Source organism: Astatotilapia calliptera, unplaced genomic scaffold (assembly GCF_900246225.1).
Source record: "Astatotilapia calliptera unplaced genomic scaffold, fAstCal1.2 U_scaffold_36, whole genome shotgun sequence".
NCBI lineage: Eukaryota > Metazoa > Chordata > Actinopteri > Cichliformes > Cichlidae > Astatotilapia > Astatotilapia calliptera.
Genome location: NW_020535774.1, coordinates 104,278 through 121,061, shown reverse-complemented (window position 1 = coordinate 121,061; position 16,784 = coordinate 104,278). Strand labels below are relative to the sequence as shown.

General features: G+C 48.1%; 1 long non-coding RNA gene across 1 annotated transcript; it reads right to left on the bottom strand.

Moving 5' to 3' along the window:
- Positions 1–841: 841 nt before the first annotated feature.
- LOC113018050 (uncharacterized) lies at positions 842–1,252 on the bottom strand. The gene is made up of 2 exons (XR_003271677.1): positions 1,132–1,252; positions 842–1,049 (listed from the first exon to the last, which is right to left on the bottom strand). It is a non-coding gene; the product is annotated as an uncharacterized LOC113018050 (long non-coding RNA).
- Positions 1,253–16,784: the final 15,532 nt, after the last annotated feature.

Genomic DNA, 16,784 nt, shown 5'->3' with positions numbered 1-16,784 from the left:
GGACACCTTAAACTACTTTTTTAATTAGGCAGCAAGGCAGAACAAAGTCGGGGCTGTATCAAGACACGAGGACTAAACCCCAATTCAGCCAGACCCAGAACTGATCCGGAATTAAAACAGGACTACAACAGTTCAAAATCAGGACTACTTAGGATTTAACCAAGACAGAACCAGAATCAGAACTAGATGATAGTAGCACTAAAAATCATCATAGACCTGCACTACACTTATTTTTTAATTCTACCAAAGTCCACTATTTAGATTGAGAAAAGTTTATATAATTATTTAGCCTTGTTGTGCAAACAAGCCTGCATAACTTAATAAATATAGAATTGGAAAAATAACAAACCTAAAAAGAAACACTAGGTACGAGACACATGAGTACCTATGATACGGTGATACTTTTGTAAACCATCATTTGACTAACATGTGTGTCTCACCAGCTCTTGTTCCATCTCTGTTCTGTCCTCATTCTCCTCTCTCTCCCTCTCTCTCCCTCTTTGTGCTGACAATCATCAAATATACAGTGGAAACCAGATATTTACAAACTCTTCAGATCAAAACACAAACACTTTTTTAATTGTAACATCAAATTAGACTAAATGTTTATTTTTTTATATTGATAAATATAAAAACCATATTTGTTAACTTTAAGAGTAAAGAGAGAAACTATCTATATTTATTAATTGTAAATGGCATCAAATTGTATTCAAAATTGAGCCACACTTATGGAGCTCCACAATTCTTTTCCTGGTGTTTTGGTTGATATCTCTTTATTTTCCCATTTCAAAGAAACTGTCACGGCTGATGGAAGGTATGGACTCAAGCGCGGAGCTCTGGGTTGAAGCAGACAGTGCGTTTATTTACAGTGCGTGAAAGATAGTCCTTAAACATCAATATATCCAACAATTGTCCTTTTTCTCAGTTCCCAGAAGTGGTGAAGGTGAGTTTTCCCGTGAGGTCTGTGTGCGCTCCTTCCGTGTGAGCTCCTCCTCCCGAAAACACCAGTGAATCCTTTACTCCACTCCTCCGTCCCGTACTTCTCCAATCTGAAAGTCGAGCAAACACAACAACGGATGAGAAGACTTGCGTGGCCACGCGGGTGTCAAGATCACGCACACACTTAGCTACCGAGCTCCGAGTACAATCCAGCGTCGACTGCCGTCTGGACACATCGTTAAATACCTCCGTCTAGTGAGGAAAGATTAGCGGCAGCTGGAGCCGAAGATTACACTTCCGGGTCAGAGATCGGCCTTTCTTACTCTCTCGGAGACGCCGTTCCTCGGTAGCCAGACCCGCAGCGTAGGGAGGGAGAGAGAAAGAGAGGAGGGCATACACACACATCACAAACAAGCAGGTCGTCCGGGAAGACCGTCCGACCGTGACAGTACCCCCCCTCTAACGGGAGCCCCCGGGCGACCCACGAAACCTATCCGGGTGCCGGCGGCGGAAATCCCTCACCATACCATGGTCGAGGATCGCAGACCGCGGCACCCACGAACGCTCTTCCAGACCGTACCCAGCCCAATCCACCAGAAACTGAAAACCCCTACCGCGGCGCCTGGCATCCATAATGCGAGTAATGTCATACACCGGGGCGCCAGTGACCATCCGGGCGGGCGGCGGGGGCTCAGGAGGCGGGCACAACGGGCTGGTCCGGACCGGCCTAAGTTGAGAAACATGAAACACGTTGTGTACCTTGAATTTGCGCGGGAGGGCCTAGTCGGACAGTCACTGGATTCAGGATGGCCTGCACAGAAAAGGGTCCAAGGAACCGGGGAGCCAGCTTCTTGGACTCGGTCCGCAGGGGAATATTCCTAGAGGAAAGCCATACCTTCTGGCCCACCCGATAGGCCAGTGTAGGAACGCGATGACGGTCAGCGAGCTCCTTATTACGTCCGCACGTCCGCAGAAGAGCCGCTTTGGTTGCCCTCCAGATCCGTCGACAGCGCCTCATGTGTTGTTGGATGGAAGGTACGGCCACCTCGCCCTCCGTGATGGAGAGAAGCGGAGGTTGATACCCCAGGGAAGCTTCGAAAGGTGAGAACCCCGTAGCAGCCGACGTGCTGGTGTTATGAGCATATTCAGCCCATGCCAACTGTTCACTCCAGGAGAACTGGTTGGAGGAGACGACACAGCACAACATGGCCTCCAGCTCCTGGTTAGCTCGCTCTGCCTGACCAGTAGTCTGCGGATGAAAACCAGAAGACAGACTGACCTGAGCCCCCAGCTCTGCACAAAACTGCTTCCACACCCGAGCGGTGAACTGGGGCCCACGGTCCGAGACGATGTCCTGCGGAATGCCATGAAGGCGAAAAACGTGCTGGGTAAGGAGCTGTGCGGTGTGGAGTTTGGCAAGGGCAACAAAATGGGCAGCCTTAGAGAAACGGTCAATGATCGTGAGTATGACGGTGTTACCAGAGGATGGCGGAAGGCCGGTGACGAAGTCCAGAGCGATGTGCGACCATGGCCGCCTGGGACGGGCAGCGGTCTGAGGAGTCCAGATGGAGGGGAGTTCGATGACTTATTTCGAGCGCACACCGGGCATGCCGCCACATATTCGCGGACGTCCTGAGAAAGAGACGGCCACCAGAACAACCGTTGCAAAAAAGTGACAGTGTGGTTCTTACCCGGATGGCAGGCGAACCTCGCGGCGTGTCCCCACTGGATAACTCTACTCCTGGCCGCCGAGGGAACATACAGTCTGCCGTCCGGACCAGTCCCAGGGTCGGGTTCCTGTCGCTGGGCGTCCCGGATCACCCTTTCGATCTCCCAGGTAAGAACCCCCACAATGCAGGAGGCGGGCAGAATGGGCCTCTCTTTCTCCTCCGGGTCGACGTCAGATGCAAACTGGCGTGACAAGGCGTCCAGTATCGTGTTCCTGGACCCGGGTCTGTACGTAATGGTCAGGTTGAATCGAGTGAAAAACAATGCCCACCTGGCTTGCCGGGCGTTCAGACGCTTTGCCGCTTGGAGGTAGGCGAGATTCTTGTGGTCGGTCCAAACTGCTACTGGATGCTCGCTCCCCTCCAGCCAATGCCGCCATTCCTCCAGCGCCAGCTTGATGGCCAGCAGCTACCGGTCGCCCACGTCGTAGTTCCTTTCCGCCTGGGTGAGACGACGGGAGAAAAAGGCACAGGGGTGCAGTTTACCGTCGAAGCGCTGTGAGAGGACGGCCCCAACCCCTGAATCCGAAGCATCCACTTCCACCACGAACGGTAAGGTGAGATCAGCTTGGGCGAGAATGGGAGCCGACGCGAACAGGGGTTTGAGACGGTCGAAGGCCTGCTGAGCTGCTGGAGACCATAGAAAAAACTGTTTGGGTGAGGTGAGTCGAGTGAGAGGCAAGGCTACCTTACTGAAGTCCCGGATGAAGCGTCGGTAAAAGTTGGCGAAACCAAGAAAACTCTGCAACTTCTTCCGGGTCATGGGCACTGGCCACTCCAGAACAGCTTTGATTTTTGCGGGATCTGCTCGCAATCTGCCCTGTTCAACGATAAAGCCCAGGAAAGAGACAGTGGAAACGTGGAACTCACACTTCTCTGCTTTGCAAAACAGGCGATTCTCCAGCAGACGGTGCAACACCAGCCTGACGTGCTTCACATGCTCTGTTTGGGTCCTGGAGAAAATCAAGATGTCATCAAGATAAACAAACACAAAGCAGTTAAGAAAATCTCGCAGAACATCATTCACCAATGCCTGGAACACAGCGGGAGCGTTTGTAAGCCCAAATGGTATTACCAGATATTCAAAGTGGCCCAGGTGGGTGTTGAAAGCTGTCTTCCACTCGTCCCCCTCACGGATACGAACCAGATGATAGGCATTGCGGAGGTCGAGTTTGGTGAAAACGGTGGCTCCCTGGAGGAGCTCAAAAGCTGATGCCAGAAGAGGAAGAGTGTATTTATTTTTGACTGTGATTTTATTCAGTCCCCGGAAATCTGTGCAGGGGCGTAGGGTCTTGTCTTTCTTTCCGACAAAGAAAAACCCAACGCCCAGAGGGGAAGTGGATGGGCGAATGATGCCAGCAGCCAAGGAGTCTGTTATGTAGCGCTCCATAGACTCACGCTCGGGCTTAGAGATGTTATAGAGGCAGCTTGAGGGCAAGGGTGCACCAGGGAGCAAGTCTATCCTGCAGTCATACAGGCGATGGGGCGGCAGCATTTGGGCCCTGTCCTTGCTAAACACCTGACTCAGGTCGTGGTAATCCACAGGCACAGAAGACAAATCGGGTGGAGCGGGCAGCCCAGCTGGGTCAGTTGTCATGCAGGCAGGCACTGCAGAGCGTAAACACTGCCCGTGGCAATACGTGCTCCACCCAGTGATACACCCCCTAGCCCAGTCTATCTGTGGGTTATGCTGCTGAAGCCAGGGAAAACCCAAAACTAAGGGGGTGTGGGGCGCCTTGAGGAGGAACAAGCGAATCCTCTCTGTATGATTGCCGGACAGGGTGAAAGTAATTTTTTGGGTGCGGTGAGAGACAGAAGCTAGTGTGCTGCCGTTAAGCGCCGAAACCTCAATTGTTTCAGGGAGAGGAACGACTGGCAAACCCATCTTGAAGGCCAGAGCCTCATCCACAAAACTTTGCTCGGCCCCAGAGTCAATTAGAACGTTACATGGGTGAATGCAGGAAAGAAACTGTAATTTCACGGGACAGCTGAGGTGGAGAACCGAACTCGTAGGTGCACCCGTCAGTATCCCCACCTTTACTGACGGGCAGACTCTTTTGACCGAGAGGGGCAGGCATCCGCGAAGTGCCCCCTCTTCCCGCACTCAAAGCACTCACCCACCAGTCGTCTTCTTCTCCGGGTGAATCTAGTCCGCCCCAATTGCATGGGTTGCTCCTCATCAGCTGGAGAGTCGGGTTCCTCCTCCCTCCATTCCAGCGAGGGAACTCCCACGCCCCCTGCTGACCTTCGCCCATCTCCAGATCGCCTCCCAAACTCTCGCATATGGTCATCCAGACTGATACACAAATTCACCAAGGCACTCAATGATTTAGGTAGCTCTTTGGTTGCCAACTCACGTTTGATGTTCTCATTTAAGTCGTTCAAGAAGGCCCCTCGGAGTGCCTTCTCCTCCCAGCCGGCTTCTTCAGACAGGATCCAAAAATCCACGGAGAAGTCAGCCACGGTCCGCCGACCCTGTTTCAATGCAAACAAACGATGAGCAGCACTGTCTGGGTTAGACCCCTTATCAAATACACATCGAAATTTACTTAAGAAGTTACTGTATGAGATAGAGGGCTGAGCGCTCAGCACCGCTTGGGCCCACTGCAGAGCCCATCCAGTCATTAGCTTGACCATAAAAGTGATTTTGGTAATGTCAGAAGCATACGCTTGAGTCTGCTGCCTAAACACCAAGGAGCATTGAGTCAAAAACCCCCGACATTTATCCAGGTCCCCGCCGAATTTCTCAGGCACCGGCAACGTGTGTTCACGTCGTGGCGGGGGTGGAAATGGCGGAAGGGGAGACGCCGCTGCTTCGTCTAGCAAGGCGATAGGTGGTTGTGGTTGTGCAGGGCCCCCCTGTGGCTGAGTGGGTGCCCTGGGGGTAGCGAGCAACATACCTTTTAGCTCCAATACCACCTGTAGTAACGCGGACTGCTCCTCGGCGACATGCTGCAGCATTCTCTCATGTCGCTCCAATCGTTCAGCCTGGAGCGCGATCTCGCGCTGGAGGGGGGCAGAGTCCGCTGAGTCCATTGTTGGCTGGATTGTTCTGTCAGGGCTAATGGACGGTATGGACTCAGGCGCGGAGCTCTGGGTTGAAGCAGACAGTGCGTTTATTTACAGTGCATGAAAGATAGTCCTTAAACATCAATATATCCAACGATTGTCCTTTTTCTCAGTTCCCAGAAGTGGTGAAGGTGAGTTTTCCCGTGAGGTCTGTGTGCGCTCCTTCCGTATGAGCTCCTCCTCCCGAAAACACCAGTGAATCCTTTACTCCACTCCTCCGTCCCGTACTTCTCCAATCTGAAAGTCGAGCAAACACAACAACAGATGAGAAGACTTTCCTGGCCACGCGGGTGACAAGATCACGCGCACACTTAGCTACCGAGCTCCGAGTACAATCCAGCGTCGACTGCCGTCTGGACACATCGTTAAATACCTCCGTCTAGTGAGGAAAGATTAGCGGCAGCTGGAGCCGAAGATTACACTTCCGGGTCAGAGATCGGCCTTTCTCACTCTCTCGGAGACGCCGTTCCTCGGTAGCCAGACCCGCAGCGTAGGGAGAGAGAGAGAAAGAGAGGAGGGCATACACACACATCACAAACAAGCAGGTCGTCCGGGAAGACCGTCCGACCTTGACAGAAACAGGCTCTGTGTTTTGCCTTATATGCATCCACAGCTGTGCCACCGATTTACTCACATGGACTCTACTAACCTATCAGAAGCTTCTTCAGCTCAGAATGGAATCGTCTGGAGTTTTCTTATTAATTATCAATAAACTTAGTGTATATGTACTCCTAAATTTGATGAAAGTGATCAAAAAAATAGACAGCTCTCTGTCTCTCTTTATTCTGACATTTAACTAATTCAAAAGATATTTCAATATTTATTTATCCAAAACAAAACAAGTTTACTCTAAATTGATGTTGTACAGTAAAACAATGTTCTTGTGTTTTCCATAAAGTGTATGTAAACATCTGGTTTAAACTGTGAATATACTGCTGTGTATTGAAGTTCCTCTTGTTTTGCATAAATATATACTGAACAACATACAAAGCATAATATATAAAATACTACCAGAGTTTTTCTTTGAAAGAAGCCCCTTATGTCCATTCTTGTATATCAGTGCATGACTGAAACCGATTTATTTAGCCGTGGAGGGTAAGAACTGAAAATATGAAATAAACACACATGTAAGCTAAGACTCTCTAAGGAAACAGCATTGTTGTTGTTCGGCTTTTCATTTCACCATTTGTTGATTCACTTGAAGAGCAAGTAACGTAATATGGGTCAAGTGATCAGTTTGATATCAATCTTTCGTGATACACCGTCATTATTTGTACAGTACGAATGATTTGCTTTGGTACCTGGTCAAACTTCAGTTCTCCTCTGTCTGCCTAGCTCCGTTTCTCCAACAGTGCACTCCAGGTAGCAGCTGCCCCGCCCCGCTTAGTGCCTGAGCTGGGATCACACCAATATTAGGGGGGATTTACGCACAGTCGTAAATTCCCACAGTGTGCACTATGTGCTTCGAATATTGTGTGTAGTTTGTTGCTTGATACAGTTGTCAGCCAGGCATCTAACTATGAAAAAATTACACTCCAAAAGAGGCTTCTGAAAAAACAACCCGGGCTTAAGCCCAGTAAGCCACCCCCCGCTCTGCCACTGGTTAAATGGACTACATTAGGGTGCAATGGTGCACACTTTGCTTAAGATTCTTTCATATGTTTGACATCCAGCTAAAACAACAAGTAACTCACATTTCAAAAGGGGTTTGAAAAATCAGATCTGACAGGCAGATATTTATGAAGGGCAGGCTATAACAGACATGCTCATCAAGGACTGCAGGTGTCTTGGAGCAGAGAAACACATTGAATTGTTGTAATTCTCTTTTGCATATGCAATGCCCATTCACTTCATTAGTTTGATTTGCAGTTGTTTCACTAATATAATTCATTGATGTTTTTGCTTAAACCTAATACTGATATTATGAGGCGCACACATAATAGCATTGTGTGGTTTTTCTAAAAATGTTTTCTGTTATATTAATTAGGTTTCTTTCTTTGCTTTATCTGGTTTGCAGAGGTGGCTGTTTCCTGTCTGGGCAAAAGGTGTGACTAAGGCCTTTGAAAACAAAATGCCTACTCAACAGGAACAACCAAGTTCTTATCAGAAACAGGGGTGTTAGTATGGTTAGGTGTTTGTTTTTGTTTTCACCTGTTGTGAGTAAATGGTTTGGCCAAACCACTATAAAAACTAACCTCCTGTGTTTGTGATTAGGTCAGTTTGTGATTTAAGTTGGGTCCACTTTGTTTAGTTAAGTTTCTGGAAATTACTTTTTGTAGAGTTATATTTAGTTGACCTCTTTTGTGGGACTGCTAATTATATTTTTGAACTGTCTTTCTGAACTTTGTTTTGAGGGTTAAAATAAAGAAAACTCATTTTGAAGACATTTTTACCTGTCCCCTATGTCTTGGCTGCTTGGTCCCTCACTCTGGACCATCAGCTTCCACGCTGGAAACTGCTGCACAAATTCGCACTCACCCCAGGGGCAGAACAAAACTTGTAAGCCCTAATCTGTGTCTTCATTTCTCCAAGAGAATTGCCAATCAAAGAAAGGGATCCAACACGAAACTCAAATCAAACAGTACACTAATTTTCCACAATCACGTTCAGTTGCATAAATTAAGTTGAGGGCACACACAAACACGTCTATATGTGTCCGGCTTCTCAGGAAACAAATGTTTTTCATGAAAGGACATTCTGAAGGTTTAGACTGCATTTTCTCAGATAGAAAGACATGACAGGGAAAAAGCAATAAAAGCTCTCAAAGCAAAACAGGGGAAATAAACAACCACAAAGGAAACTTGAGAAAAACACCCTGCTGTTAAAACAAGTCAAAATGGTCACACAAAAAAACCCAAATCCAGTAAGATTGCTTCTAACATGCAAAAACCAAACAGGTCTTCCACTCCACATAAGGCTTTATTCTCCATTCAGACCGCTAACTAAAAAACAAATAGGTCTTCCTATAAGGCTCCTCCACAGTGTTAGAAAAAAGCAACATTAAATAATTGGTTCTTCCATCTATAAAAAGGAATTACAGCTTGTAAAAAGTTATACTGAAAACTGAAATACCAGTTTATAAAACAGATAAACCTAATTAAAACACACCCGCTAGGAGGAGACGGGTGTGGGGTACGTGAAGAGCAAAGCAGGCAGTTCTGGAGGGTGCATGCTCATGTACTGTACGTGTGCATGAATGTGCATGCATGCACGGGCGCATTCTTTTCCAATCACATCACAGATGTAGAATATCATGAACAAAAAATATTTTCTTACACTGATGGGTCTGTCCAGCAGAGGGGTCGGCAACCCGCGGCTCCGGAGCTGCATGCGGCTCTTTAGTCTTTATCTTGCGGCTGGTTTGGGAAAATAAATTAGAAGTATTTAGCTGAAGTGTATTTTATTTATGTTTAGTTCTTTCTTTTTAACTTGTAATTTCAAATTGTGTGTGTGTGTGTGTGTGTGCGTGTGTGTGTGTGTGTGTGTGTGTGTGTGTGTGTGTGTGTGTGTGTGTGTGTGTGTGTGTGTGTGTGTGTCCTGGGGTCTATCACACCAGGCAAGACCCCAGGTGCAGGCTGTGTAAAGATGCCCCAGAGACAATCCAGCACATAACAGCAGGGTGCAAGATGCTAGCAGGCAAGGCATACATGGAACGCCATAACCAAGTGGCCGGCATAGTGTACAGGAACATCTGTGCCGAGTATAACCTGGAAGTCCCGAGGTCAAAATGGGAGATGCCCCCAAGGGTGGTGGAGAATGACCGAGCTAAGATCCTGTGGGACTTCCAGATACAGACGGACAAAATGGTGGTGGCTAACCAACCGGACATAGTGGTGGTAGACAAACAGAAGAAGACGGCCGTAGTGATCGATGTAGCGGTTCCGAATGACAGCAATATCAGGAAGAAGGAACACGAGAAGCTGGAGAAATACCAAGGGCTCAGAGAAGAGCTCGAGAGGATGTGGAGGGTGAAGGTAACGGTGGTCCCCGTGGTAATCGGAGCACTAGGTGCGGTGACTCCCAAGCTAGGCGAGTGGCTCCAGCAGATCCCGGGAACAACATCGGAGATCTCTGTCCAGAAGAGCGCAGTCCTGGGAACAGCTAAGATACTGCGCAGGACCCTCAAGCTCCCAGGCCTCTGGTAGAGGACCCGAGCTTGAAGGATAAACCGCCCGCAGGGGCGCGCTGGGTGTTTTTTTATGTATATATATATATATATATATATATATATATGCAGCTGGATAGCGTAGTGGTTAAACTACACGCCTTTGGAACAGAGGATCGCAAGTTCGATTCCTGCCTGGGGCGTCTGTATCCAGTAAGGGTCCTAAGGCTAGACCCCCTATGCTAAGCAAGCCTACCGCAGACATGAGCGAGACAGATAAATATGAAGGCATGCCGGCTCGGACGTCGCCCGGATCAACAAGGTCCGCGTCAGGTGTTGAGGAACCAGGGCACCCTGACGAAAAGTGGGCTACTGGAACAAGAAGGCATCGGTGGGCAAGGGACGAAAACAGGGCGTTGTTGGAATGCTACTACGCAAGTAACCCCGGCGGAAGGGGCTACATGAATAGGATGAGGGACCTATGGATTCTTCGATACCCAACATACACAATGACGGCGAAACAACTAGTAGCTCAGTGTTCCAACATTCGAAAGAAGGGACTGCTCTCACAGCTAGAGATTGACGAGGTACAACACAAATGCTACGGCAAGGAGGAGTCAGGACGCCAGGTCAGGGGGGAGATATCATCACCCCCACCCGAGATTGGGTACATAGCCCCAAGTGCGATAGGAGAAGGATCGTTGAGTGCGAGAGGAACTGACCTGAAAAATAGGATCATGGCCAAGCTTGAAACCTGGATCCCCCGTAGCCGGTTACCAAGATTACGTGAAGTACCCTCAGAAGGTCTGCTAGATGATGTTAATGCAGCACTACGGGCAATACCTACAACCACGATTACCGACACTAACAAGCTGATCTACAATACGGCAGCAGTGATCAGTGAGATGCTTGGCTACAAGTTGAACAGCCACAAGGGGCAGTACCCTCCATGGAGAAGGAGGCTAGAGGGCAAGATCAAAGTAGCACGGAGGGAGGTTAGCCAACTAACGGAGTTGCAGAAAGGTGCGACAAATAAGGTGCATAAGAAATACAGCAAGCTGTCCATACCTGAGGCCTTGGAAACTGCCAAGCAAAGACTCACAGCCTTGGCCAGCCGCTTGAGGAGGTACACCAGAGAGATAGAAGGCAGGAGAATAAACCAGCTGTTCTCCACAGAACCAGCAAAGGTGTACTCTCAGTGGCAAGGGAACAATAAGAGAACAGCACCACCAAGGCTGGAGACGGAGCAATACTGGAAGAGCATATGGGAGAAGGATGCAACCCATAACGGCAATGCTCAGTGGCTAGAGGATCTGAGGGCAGACCACAGCGACCTCCCTGAACAGGGTCCAGTAACCATCACAGTGGCAGATATCCAAGAAAGGGTCTCCAGTATGAAGAGTTGGACAGCACCAGGGCCCGACATGGTTCACGCCTACTGGCTGAAGAAGCTGACTGCACTCCACGAGCGTCTGGCAGCACAAATGAACCAGCTGCTAGTTAACGAAAGACACCCAGAATGGCTAACTGAAGGCCGGACGGTCCTGATCCCCAAGGACCCCAAGAAGGGACCGGTCCCCTCCAACTACCGACCAATAACCTGCCTCAGTACTACATGGAAGCTCCTGTCAGGCATCATATCGGCTAAGATGAACAGGCACATGGGTCAATACATGAGCGGGACACAGAAAGGAATTGGCAAGAATACCAGAGGCGCAAAACACCAGCTACTGGTAGACAGAACAATCAGCCGAGACTGCAAGACCAGACTGACCAACCTGTGCACTGCCTGGATTGATTACAAGAAGGCCTATGACTCAATGCCCCACAGCTGGATACTGGAATGCCTAGAATTGTACAAGATCAATGGGACCCTAAGAGCCTTCATCAGGAACTCAATGGGGATGTGGCGTACAACACTAGAGGCCAACTCCAAGCCCATAGCACAAGTTACCATCAAGTGCGGGATCTACCAAGGAGATGCTCTGTCCCCACTGCTGTTCTGCATAGGCCTGAACCCCCTCAGTGAGATCATTAACAAGACTGGCTACGGATACCGACTACGGAACGGAGCAGTTGTCAGCCACCTCCTGTACATGGATGACATCAAGCTGTATGCCAAGAGTGAACGAGACATCGATTCACTGATCCACACTACCAGGCTATACAGCAATGACATTGGAATGTCGTTCGGACTGGAGAAGTGTAGTCAGATGGTAACAAAGAGAGGGAAGGTAGTCAGAACTGAGGGGATTGAACTACCAGAAGGCAACATTGCAGACATAGAGGACAGTTACAAGTACCTGGGGATCCCGCAGGCAAATGGGAACCATGAAGAGGCCGCTAGAAAGGCTGCAACCACCAAGTACCTGCAGAGGGTCAGGCAAGTCCTGAGGAGTCAGCTGAATGGTAAGAACAAGATCCGGGCCATCAACACATACGCCCTGCCCGTGATCAGGTACCCTGCTGGGGTAATAAGCTGGCCAAAGGAGGAGATAGAAGCCACTGACATAAAGACAAGAAAGCTCCTGACCATGCATGGAGGGTTTCACCCCAAGTCCAGCACCCTGAGGCTGTACGCTAAGCGGAAGGAAGGGGGCCGGGGACTGGTGAGTGTCAGCACCACAGTCCAGGATGAGACAAGGAACATCCAAGAATACATTGGGAAGATGGCCCCAACTGACCGAGTGCTCAGTGAATACCTCAGGCAGCAGAAACCCAAGAAAGAGGAGGGAGACGAGGAACCATCATGGAAGGACAGGCCCCTGCACGGTATGTACCACCGGCAGATAGAGGAGGTGGCTGATATCCAGAAATCCTACCAGTGGCTGGACAAAGCTGGACTGAAAGACAGCACAGAGGCACTAATCATGGCAGCACAAGAACAAGCTCTGAGTACAAGATCCATAGAGGCTGGGGTCTATCACACCAGGCAAGACCCCAGGTGCAGGCTGTGTAAAGATGCCCCAGAAACAATCCAGCACATAACAGCAGGGTGCAAGATGCTAGCAGGCAAGGCATACATGGAACGCCATAACCAAGTGGCCGGCATAGTGTACAGGAACATCTGTGCCGAGTATAACCTGGAAGTCCCGAGGTCAAAATGGGAGATGCCCCCAAGGGTGGTGGAGAATGACCGAGCTAAGATCCTGTGGGACTTCCAGATACAGACGGACAAAATGGTGGTGGCTAACCAACCGGACATAGTGGTGGTAGACAAACAGAAGAAGACGGCCGTAGTGATCGATGTAGCGGTTCCGAATGACAGCAATATCAGGAAGAAGGAACACGAGAAGCTGGAGAAATACCAAGGGCTCAGAGAAGAGCTCGAGAGGATGTGGAGGGTGAAGGTAACGGTGGTCCCCGTGGTAATCGGAGCACTAGGTGCGGTGACTCCCAAGCTAGGCGAGTGGCTCCAGCAGATCCCGGGAACAACATCGGAGATCTCTGTCCAGAAGAGCGCAGTCCTGGGAACAGCTAAGATACTGCGCAGGACCCTCAAGCTCCCAGGCCTCTGGTAGAGGACCCGAGCTTGAAGGATAAACCGCCCGCAGGGGCGTGCTGGGTGTTTTTTTATATATATATATATATACCACCCTGGGGGGCATCTCCCATTTTGGCCTCGGGACTACCAGGCCATATTCGGCGCAGATGTTTCTGTATACTATGCCAGCAACTTGGTTATGGTGCTCCATATATGCCCTTCCTGCTAGCATCTTGCACCCTGCTGTTATGTACTGGATTGTCTCAGGGGCATCTTTACACAGCCTGCACCTGGGGTCTTGCCTGGTGTGACAGACCCCAGCCTCTATAGATCTTGTGCTCAGAGCTTGCTCCTGTGCTGCCATGATTAGTGCCTCTGTGTGGTCTTTCAGTCCAACTTTGTCCAGCTACTGGTAGGATTCCATGATAGTTCCTCCTTTTCCTCCTCTTTCTTGGGTTTCTGCTGCCTGAGGTATTCACTGAGCATTCGGCTGGTTGGGGCCATCTTCCTGATGCATTAATGGATGTTCGCTGTCTCATCCTGGACTGTGGTGCTGACACTCACTAGTCCCCGCCCTCCTTCCTTGCGTGTGTATATATATATATATATATATATATATATATATATATATATATATATATATAAAATAAAAAAAACCACCCAGCACGCCCCTGCGGACCGAGCTTCAGGCCCATCTTTAATCCAAGATGGCGACACGTAAACTCTCGGTGTAGCATCTCCCTCTGGACTGAAATAGGGCTTTGGACAAAGCGGGCCGGTCTAAATACTGACTCTGGGTAGGCAAACCTGTGTCTACCGTGTCCGCCTCCACCTGGACTCTGGATTGACGGGCCGGAGCCTGCCGGTGCCTACTGCGTCTACTAGACTTGGAGCTAGCAGGTCGGGGCTTGTTGTGTCCCCCAGACTCGGAGCTAATCAGGCCTGGAGCCCGCTGCATTCCCCGGACTTGGAGCTGGCAGGCCGGAGCCGGCTACATTGTCCATATTTTGAAGCTAACGAAGCCGGAGTCTGCTACACCGCCCGGACTCGGAGCTAACAGGACGGAGCCTGCTATACTGCCTGGACGCAGAGTTAACAGGCTGGAAACTGCTACACTGTCCGGACACGCAGCTAACAGGCTGGGCTGGAGTCTGCTACGACGCACCTCCATCTGATCCCCGGATTGCTTAGTCCACCTCTGCTCGGATTCGGAGCTAATAGGTTGGAGCTTTTTGTATTCACCCCCATTTTGGACTCTGGGCTATCATTATGAAGACGAGGACACTTATCGAAGCTTTATTGTGTGTATTCGTGGTTTGGGACTTGGGACATTGCGGTGCTCCTTGGGTGAGAACTGCAAAATATGAGCTGAGTATGGGTGAAACTTATTTTAGTGGCACTAGGTCAACTGTAGCAGTGCACCTGGAGTCACCAACGATTCATCTGCCTCTGGTTGCTAGCTTAAATCGATATGAAGTATTACCCAAATTACAAGGTTCCCTTGTTCTGTATAATCTTTCACTTTCACTTAAGAAAAAGCAGTATTTGTCGTTAACATCTGCAAAGTACGAAAATGCTTTTAAATGTAATATAAAACGAAGGTTAATGATGATTGTTTTACTTTTACTTATATCCGGAGATGTGCAACCAAATCCTGGACCTGAATTGAAAAGTGTCCAGACCCCTGCCGATTTTAAATCTCAGCCAGGGTTAAAATGTGTTCATCTAAATGTACGCAGCTTATTACACAAGATGGACTTGGTCAGAATTTGGGCGAAATCAACAAACGCGGATATTGTGATTATCTCCGAAACTTGGTTGTCCAAATCTATTACAGATGATGACATCAACATAACGGGATACAATCTTTATCGCACAGATAGGCCTAGGAAAGGTGGAGGCGTAGCAATTTATGTTAAATCAAGATATGAAGTATCCATTGTTTTATCTGTATCTATTCCTAAACAAATGGAATTCTTGGCTTTGGATATTAAAATAGTAAAGTCTCTTTCTATAACAGTTGTTGGGTGCTATAGGCCTCCGTCTGCTGTAAAGGAAACTTTATTATCTCTAAAGCATCTTCTGTCCAAATTAAAATATAACGAACTTCTATTGGCCGGAGACTTGAACTGGGACTGGCTGAATATAGCTTCTGATGAATTTAAATCCTTCTGTGACTCTGTTAATCTTAGCCAGTTGGTCAACCTACCTACAAGGCCAAATATAAAGAGTCCTGACAAATCTACTTTGATTGACCTAATTCTAACAAATGTCCCTCATAAGTTTCTGTCTCTAGGCGTGTTTTGTAATGATTTAAGTGATCATTGTGTAGTTGCTACCAGTAGGAACACTAAAATCCCTAAATGTAAACCGCGTATCATCTGTAAAAGAAATTTTAAAATATTTAATGAGCAAGCGTTTCATTATGACTTGTCTATGGTAAATTGGGAAAACTTGAGTCTGATACCAGACATCCATCTGGCTTGGGCTTATTTTAAAGAAATTTTTATGAAGATTTTAAATAAGCATGCACCTGCCAAAAAATTTAGGGTCAAGGGACGGGAGAACCCTTGGTTTTCATCGGAATTATCAGAGTCCATCCATCAGCGTAACGTGGCATGGGCAAAAGCTAGGAAAAACGATTCCCTGACTGACTGGTTAGACTTCAGGAAATTAAGAAACAAATGCACGACACTTATCAAGAAGGCTAAGTCAGAATATTATTTATCTGTTACTACAGAAAACCTCAATAACCCTCAGAAATTTTGGAAAGTAATTAAGTCCTTATCTATAAATAAAATATCACAGGCTCTTCCAAAATTCATTTTAAAAGATTCTGTCCCAGTTTATGACAGAACTGAGGTCTTAAACAGCTTTAACAAGCACTTTGTAGCTACTGGTTTTTTATTTAACTCTGTTGGAGCAGCCCCCATGATTCCCTGCACAGAACCCCAAACATATATTGGGGAGCTTTTGATTTTTCTCCTTTTTCTGTCCAGGAAGTGCATAAAGCTCTTAAAGCCTTAGATCACAGGAAACCCCCAGGGCCAGACTTAATAGAGCCCTATTTTCTGAAAATAGCAGCTGATTACATTGCACAACCTCTTACGATCCTTTTTAATCTTTCAATCCAAAATAAAGAAATTCCACTTGTTTGGAAGTCTGCTTTTGTTACGCCAATACTAAAAGGAGGCGACCCGGCCATTTTGACTAATTACAGGCCAATATCAAACTTGTGTGTTTTGGCAAAAGTCCTTGAGTCTCTCGTCAGTGAGCAATTAAAAGAGTTCTTGTACTCTAATGAAGTTCTTTCAAAACTACAATCTGGGTTCAGAAAACAGCATAGTGCTGTCACGGCTGCCACAAAAGTGATAAATGACATACTTGTTGCTCTTGATAAAAAACAGCACTGTGCTTCTCTCTTTATTGACCTGTCAAAAGCTTTCGACACTGTGGATCA